This window comes from Schistocerca americana, chromosome X (assembly GCF_021461395.2).
Source record: "Schistocerca americana isolate TAMUIC-IGC-003095 chromosome X, iqSchAmer2.1, whole genome shotgun sequence".
Taxonomy (NCBI): Eukaryota; Metazoa; Arthropoda; class Insecta; order Orthoptera; family Acrididae; genus Schistocerca; species Schistocerca americana.
The window spans coordinates 788,782,061-788,791,112 of record NC_060130.1 but is presented as its reverse complement, the minus strand read 5'-3'; positions in this window follow the sequence as shown (position 1 = coordinate 788,791,112).

Genomic DNA, 9,052 nt, shown 5'->3' with positions numbered 1-9,052 from the left:
TCCAGTTACAAACCTTGCAGTACCACAATTATGCAAACACCAAATTTATAGGGTATACAATCAAGGTTGCGACAAAACGTGTGGGGGAGAAGTTACCTTACAATTTCTTTACTGATTGTCGATCTGCTTGCTAGATGCTCTTTCACACAAGAAGACAAAATCATGTCTCCAGTGAGATTAGAACCAGAAACTAATGCACTCTTCCGCTTAAAGGGTGAACACTTCACCGCTAAGCTACCATACAACTACGTCAAACAGTGGCTCCCTTGTTTCCCATTGACGTACGAGACAGAGAATTCGCAAAGTAAGTACCAAAGTAGGCTGCAGTTTCTGTGGAACGAGCTCCCTGCATTCATAACCATTATATTGCTACCTCTGTGTTATCTCTGAACTGAAAATAATTCAGAATATTTAATGTAAATGACATGAAATTATTGACTAAGTTTACCATGAAAATTCTGAACCAAATCAAGACGTAAATCGACGGTAAAATGGTTGACATAATACTCTGCAATGTTGCAAGTTCTCCACTTGCAAGCAACAGGCAGAATACGGCTACTCAGCCAATGAGAATCTTGAGCTGGCTGACACTGGCGGAGATAGCCTTTCGAGGATGCGGTAAAATGTAAATGTCGTGTGGCTAGGGCCTCCTGTCGGGTAGACCGTTCGCCGGGTGCAGGTCTTTCGAGTTGACGCCACTTTGGAGACTTGCGCGGATGAAATTATGATGGTTAGGACAACACAACACCCAGTCCCTGAGGGGAGAAAATCACCGACCCAGCCGGGAATCGAGCCTGGGCCCTTAGGATTGACATTCTGTCGCACTGACCACTGAGCTTCCAGGGGTGGTGTCGCCCGCTGCCATTGCAGTGACTGGGAGCAGAAATACAAAATAGGCCAATGAGTTTTATTTGCATTCCTGTAGCTGTGATTTGGGTCTTAAGTGTAGTTATGAACAATATCCAGATTCGCTGACTGCAACTTGAACATCATAAATAATGACCAGGGAAAATTATTTGGACAGTTGTCATATTCTTTAGCTGTTATAGATATTTTTGTTTTTCTGCATTAAGCAAACAGTAAAGTGAAAATCTCATTAACTTGAAGCGATTCCCTTTTTAGCATCATCAGACGCTATTAACATTATGAGTAAATAACATTCATTTTCAATACTGTATAGTTAGGCAAAAGTGTCATTCATTCCATAAAAGTAAAAACTGTTGTGAAATCGTAACAATTCCAATATACCTGCTGGTGATGCTTTGTCAATAACAGCGAAAAGTGCCTGATAAATGAGATTTTCATTTGTCCGACAGAACCCAAATAACAAGTAGTTACTCTAGGTGAGCATAGGACAGAATTACTATCCAGTATCTCACAGTTTGCGCATTTTGCACATAGTTTATTTCTTGGTTGCTTCAAACTAACCGCCCCTCTAGGTTATCACAACATTCATATATGGATTATCGAGGTTAATTGTTAAAACAGACTGATATTTTAATCATTATGGCACTTGTGTGCCTGGGGTGACTCAGTGGACAACGCTAACTGTAATTTTATTTCATCTTGGAGATTGTTGGACAGGCTTAACAACACTTGTGACATACCCACTGCACACATGAACTTGTCTCCTGAGACAACTGCCTATCGGCTATTGCTTAACTAGGAAGTTGAGGGTCATACAAATAGGGTAAAACCAGATGGAGAAATAGACGTGGAGACTAGAAGTAGTAGGGCAAACTATGTTTCAGCACAGTTTATTAGTGTGGGTTGCCCACACCAGAGCCAAGCATACATTCAGGGGCAAACCTACTGTTCTTTGATTGACAAGTACTTGACCTATTGTTCTGCTAAGAGGATTAAGACTCTCTGGGGATAATCCACCCTCTTCATTGACAGGTTATGACCCCTTGGGGATAATACACCCTTTTCATTGACAGGTCTTTAACCTGTTGTTCCCCCACCCCTCCCCTACTCCTCCTTCCCCATCCCTCAGGTAACTACCCTTGCTGATACAAGCACACTTTTGATATCAATTTGATTGACTGATTAATTAAATCAATCACTTAATTAAATCCACCGACTGGAAAAAGCCCCTGCCCTCCCACTCCCCTCCCCAACCCGGAGACTGGCGGGAAAAAGACTCAGTTGATCGGTTATTTGAAGGGGATTCGATTTCAGCGTATGGAATATTGTTCAAACAAGTTACACACTGTGTGGAATATTGTTTATTTATTTATGGCAATGTATGGAATATATTTTATTCCTTTAGTTACTGAATTAGTCAGGAAATTAATTGCAATTTATGGAATATTGTTTAAACAATTAAGACAATATATGGAATATTGTTTATTTAAACAATTCACGCAATTCAAGGTGCTGTTTGGAATATAGTTTATTTATTTACTTACAGAATTTGATGGGAAATTGACTGCAGTGTAGGAAATACCGTTTATTTAAATAATTTACGGGGTACAGGATGGTGTATGGAATATAGTTTATTTAAAGAATTTGTTAGGAAATCGATCACAGCATGGAATATTTAAACAACTGTTGCGCTTGTTTATTCTCATTGCGCTTGGAAATGCTGAATAGGCATAGTTCATATCTGCTGCCACACTCAGGGATGTACATGCTCTTATTATTTATTTTACTCCCTTTTCGAAGTACCCTGGTGTCTAAGCACAGATGGGAACATCAGAACAATCACACATCTAAAAGTTCATGAGATATTTCGAAACCCACCATCACTTCCTGCTGATGGGCAAATTACTAGAATCTCAGTGGCAAATTCTTTTGTACAGATCGAGAAACATACAGCAGTCATATTGCACTTAAAGTTAAATCCTGCAAAAGTAGTGTACAGATCACGAACGGAATGAAGTACAGTATAGTAGTCACCATTTGGGGCCTAATGTGCATGTCTCAGTCGTCAAGGCACCGCAATGAAGGTCAAATCTGCGCAGTGTCCTAAATGCATATCATGTTACTAAGTTCTACCAGCCATGGACCGCATATCAGCACCTTTGATCTCACGGCACTCGTAGGTCAAAACCATGCAATGTCCTAATTACATATCACGTTGCTAAGTAACACCGACAATGGGCCACATATCGGCCTCAGCTGATCTCGCAGCACCCAAACAAAGCATCAGGTGGAGGCAGTCTGTTGACTGGGGAATTCCAGACTCGCTTCCTGTCTCAAGAGGTCACTCCCTGATTGTGCGAACCAGCGTCCCCAAACATCCAGCAGGAGGTTTGCATCTCTTCTCAGACTACAGTGTTCCTACCGGCTAATGTTGGAGACAAAGGGAGAGCTGATCCAGTTTCGATACCAAAAATTGAGTGAAATAAGCAATTTCAACTACCATTTCAAATTAATTATATACCAAAATGGTTCAAATGGCTCTAAACACTATGGGACTTAACATCTGAGGTCATCAGTCCCCTAGACTTAGAACTATGTAAACCTAACTAACCTAAGGACATCACACACATCCATGCCCAAGGCTGGATTCGAAACTGCGACCACAGCAGCAGCGCAGATCCGGACTGAAGCGCCTAGAAGTGCTCGGCCACAGCGGCCGGCAATTATTTAACAATTTACAGCAGTCAAGTATGTCACTTAAAACACTCACCTCAACTTTACAATGATCCTTCTTCGTAATAAAACATATTTTCAACGTTTGAGTATCACACACTGACATTACGGAAATCAAGAAATGAAATTTCCACCACAAATAGATTGTAGCGCTAAATATATCCAATGTCTCATACACATCAACATTTGAGAGCACGAACAACCTCCGCCATCATAACATTCCACTAAATGTATCTCATGAAAAATAAAAATCCTATCGATGACACAAACTAGCGATCGCGAGACACACACCGTTCGCCATCTACAATGTTGCCCCCATCCACACTGGCGAGGAGAGAGACCCATACCCGAACACGTTTGCATGCAATACAACTATTGAAAATGGTATGGGGTTTTGGAAAGTAGCATATGATTCTTTAATTGGTTCTCTCCACTACATTCAGAAGGAGGGAGGAAGGTTCTACTGCGTGACAGAATAGAGACAACAGCAAATACTGGGAACCTGATGACGCTATTTAGTTTTAAAGCACTATATAACACCTAAGCTGCTTTTGTCTGCTACATTCAGAGCAAGGAGGAGGAGGAGGAGGAAGGCCTACTGCATGATAGGGCAGAGAGAACAGTAAATACCACTGTAATGTAATGTATTGAGGAACACTAAACATGACACACTTAAATCTCAATCCAGTCTGTAGTAGCAAGTTGTCACAGCTAGATGTCAGAGAACTCTATCAATGTCGCTCAAATCGTTCAAATGGCTCTAAGCACTATAGGACTTAACAGCTGAGGTCATCAGTCCCCTATCAATGTCGCGATTGGATTTTTAAAGAAGTATAGAATTCCTAAATTGATTCTCCCCACTACATTAGGAAGGAGAGAAGGAGGTTCTACCATGTGATAGAATTGAGACAACAGCAAATACCACTGCAAGACAGTCTACTATGGTGTTTTGAGGAGCACTAAACAACAGTCCATAGGAATAAGCTGTCATGGCTAGCTGTCAGAGACAGCTGAAAAAACTCACACATATCGCGCGCTCCTGCCCTGAGGTCAACACGCAATGTGTTCCAGAGGGACGGAGTTTGAAGCATTTTATGTACTTCAACTGAGATATCAATTATAAAATATTGTTCTAGTGTATGGGGTCGATACCAAGAAGGTATTGCTAAGAAAGAACATGGACACAAACACTCCTACGACTACACAGTTCTGCACTTAAAACAGACTATAATGTTAGATCGTCACGGTTTCCGACCTATCAGTCATGTGGAATGCAATGCTGCTACTATCCCAATGTAAGAAATATATTTCCAGCTCATGACATACATTCTCCTTGCAGGTTTCTCTATGATAAACTATGGTGACAAACAGAAAAATGAAAAAATTTCTTCCTTAAAGCATTGATTGTTTGAGAGACATGCACAATATAGCTTTCCAGGGGTGAATAGCACCCACTGTTCACATCCAATCACAGTTCAGAAATTATGCTATGCTCACATCATTTCTATATAATATGATCGTTAGTAATGGAGCCGGCCGAAGTGGCCGAGCGGTTCTAGGCGCTACAGTCTGGAACCGCGCGACCGCTATGGTCGCCGGTTCGATCTTGCCTCGGGCATGGATGTGTGTGATGTCCTTAGGTTAGTTAGGTTTAAGTAGTTCTAAGTTCTAGGGGACTGATGACCTCAGCAGTTAAGTCCCATAGTGCTCAGAGCCATTTGAACCATTTTGGTTAGTAATGGAGAATGCCTCCACAAAGAAAGAGACGAACACACAGTATTTGTGTTTGACATGTGAAATTAGACATCATGTCAGCAACTAACTCTGTAAACATGATGTCTGTGAAGCAGATGCATACACAGGTAGTGCAGTACCTCACAAACACCAGTCGCTAACTTAGAATTACCACAGATATGAAAAACTGAAGAGTCAATTTTATGCTCAAGATGCGGCAGGGGAATGGAGTACGCCACATAAATCTTTGTTCGTATAGAGGAATATGTCGAAACAGGAGGGCCATGTTTCGTCACACACAAGATGGAACCCCTCTGATGAATGACACGTTTGCTGTTAGCGATCGCAAGTAGACAGTGCTCTAACTCACCTCACACACAGAATCACAGTTGTATACGAATCAAACACAGGTTATGTCACACAACTGATGCACCTGACAGAAGAACCGAAAAAATGGTCAAATCACCTGCAGCAACATTCTCTCTCTCTCTCTCTCTCTCTCTAGAATGCATCATTAAGTCATACCTCATTAAAACTCCATCTCAACCGATTGCTCCATCCACTCTCTGTCATCCTTTTACACAGATGCAAGTAAGTTTAGAGGAAGGTGGTTCTCTGTTTTCCAGGAAAGCATCAAGGACAGCAGTCAACTCGTGTGTATCACTGTTACCTCAATAGGCATGCAATAGAATGTTGCCTTGACGAAAGAAATTGACTGTTTCCTTGGCTCCCGGTGCTTCCACGTCAACATTCTCTCGTCTTCCTCTAGCCGTTGCATACCCATTCCCATGTACAAGAATTATTCTGCACCAAGCACAAGACATGCAAGTGCTCCCTCAATTTCCCTGAATTTTGGCGTATTTTCCATCATTTCTTGTAATATTATCGATTTTAGGTCACTTTTGCCATTGCGATCATGACATCATTTCTCGTTCTGTATTCTAAAATTGCTTGTAAATGTAGTACAGACACCAACACCTAGCGCAAAAGCACTATTTACCTAAGTGGACGGCATAGAACAGCACTGTTCTCGAATGCATTCATTCACCACCAGCCACATATTCTATGACTGCAGTGCATTTGCTCTGTTTCCTATATGTACACTATGTGATCAAAAGTATCCAGACACCTGGCTGAAAATGACAAATGACTTACAAGTTCATAGCGCCCTCCATCAGTAATGCTGGAATTCAAAATGGTGTTGGTCCACCCTTAGCCTTGATGAGAGCTTCCACTCTCGCAGGCATACGTTCAATCAGGTGCTGGTAGCTTTCTTGGGGAATAGCAGCCCATTCTTCATGGAGTGCTGCACTGAGGAGAGGAGTCGATGCCAGTCGGTGAGGGCTGGCACAAAGTCGGCGTTCCAAATCATCCCAAAGGTGTTCTATAGGATTCAAGTCAAGACTCTGTACAGGCCAGTCCATTACAAGGACGTTACTGTCCTGTAACCACTCCGCCAAAGGTCGTGCATTATGAACAGGTACTCAAACTTGTTGAAAGATGCAATCGCCATCCCCGTATTGCTCTTCAACAGTGGGAAGCAAAAAGGAGCCTAAAACATCACTGTAGGCCTGTGCTGTGATAGCCCCCTCCACTGAAAAACACGACCATACCATAACACCACTGCCTCCGAATTTTACTGTTGGCACTACACACGCTGGCAGATGACGTTCACTGGGCATTCGCCATAGCCACACCCGGCCATCAGATCGCCACATTGTGTACCATGATTCGTCATTCCACACAACGTTTTTACACTGTTCAATCGTCTAATGTTTATGCTCCTTACACCAAGCGAGACGCCTTTTGGCCTTTACTGGTGTGATGTGTGACTAATGAGCAACTGCTCGACTATGAAATCCAAGTATTCTCAACTCCTGCCTAATTGTCATAGTACTTGCAGTGGATCCTGACGCCGTTTGGAATTCCTGTGTAATGGCCTGGATAGATGACTGCCTGTTACACATTACAAGCCTCTTCACGTGTTGGCAGTCTCTGTCAGTCAACAGACAAGGTCAGCCTGTATGCTTTTGTGCTGTACATATCCCTTCACGTTTCCACTTCACTATCACATCAGAAACAGTGAACCTAGGAATGTTTAGGAGTGTGGAAATCTCTTGTACAGACGTATGACACAAGTGACACCCTATCACCTGGCCATGTTCGAAGTCCGTGAGTTCTGCAGAGCGCCCCATTCTGCTCTCTCGCGATGTCTAATGACTACTGAGGTCGCTGATATGGAGTACCTGGCATTTGGTGGCAATACAATGCACCTAATATGAAAAATGTATGTTTTTGGGAGTATTCAGATACTTTTGATCACATAGTGTGTATGTGTTGCAGATGGCTCCCATGACCCAGAGTAGACCCAAATTAGCGTTCAAGAGTGGATCCATGGCCCATTATATCTGGTGTGAAGTTGGGTTGCACATCCTCAATATACCACTTCTGGGTTAGGGTATGAAGGTGGAGCTGCTGCACATTATATCCAGACCTATGTTCAAAGGTGGATGCACAACTTGTCACATCTGCGATAGGGCTGGAAGGTGGGCAAACCACACATTACATCTGAAGATGTGTTTTGTGTTTGAAGTTGGATCCACCAGTGGGAAGATCGGGTCATGGGAACCATATGTGACACATACATACAGAAAACAGAACAAATGCACTGAAAATGTAGCATATGTGGAGGAGGTGACTGCATGCATTCGAGAACAGTGCTATACAATGCCACCAGACCATGAAAATAGTGCCTTTGCGTTAGGTATCGGTATCTGTACTACATTCTCCATTACTAACGATCATTTTTATAGGACTGATGCAAGCACAACATATTTTCTCCTCGACATGTGCACGTCTGGAGAAATCTTGTGCCCTTGGATGGGTGTGTGACAGCAGTTATGAACTCAGCTCGCTCTAGTCCTTCACAAGACACGTAAAATAGTGATCTACTGCTCACTAACTGCACATTAAATCAGTGAAAGTGCTGCAGAAAGCGCCAGTCAAAGACAGTGGAAGGAGATCTTTCAGTCTCTAACTTTATCCTAAGAATGCAAGAATGCTCCATTACCTCCATCCGCATAGGGAAAGATCGTAAATTACGCACTATGATCAAAGTGGTAGGAATATGGCAATCACTGTCTGGTATATTTCGGTGTACACGTTCAAGAATTAACAATGAATGGACGTACTGCACAGTCACCTATCTACATTTGCAATGGTACATGCAAAGTAGTGGAGGGGCAGTTTAGCGCTGATACAGAAATTGGGTAGCATGCTGCTATGCCACTGGTCGGTGTTGTACAAAAAATTAATTGCACTATCAACTATGAGGCTTATTATTACAGTACATCAGTGGTGTCTTTTCCATCCCATCTGTCAACTGGTACACTGCTGATTATTTCAATCATCCATAGTGTGTGTGTGTGTGTGTGTGTGTGTGTGTGTGTGTTTGTGTGTGTTTTGCACGAGCAGCAGCAGCAGCATGATTTCTACATCTACATCTACGTCTACGTGATTACTCTGTTATCCACAATAAAGTGCCTGGCAGAGGGTTCAACGAACCACCATCAAGTTGTCTCTCTACCGTTCCACTCTCGAACGGTACGCGGGAAAAACGAGCACTTAAATTTTTCTGTGCAGGCCCTGATGTCTCTTATTTTATCGTGATGATCATTTCTCCCTATATAGGGGGGTGCCAAAGGAATGTTTTCGCAAT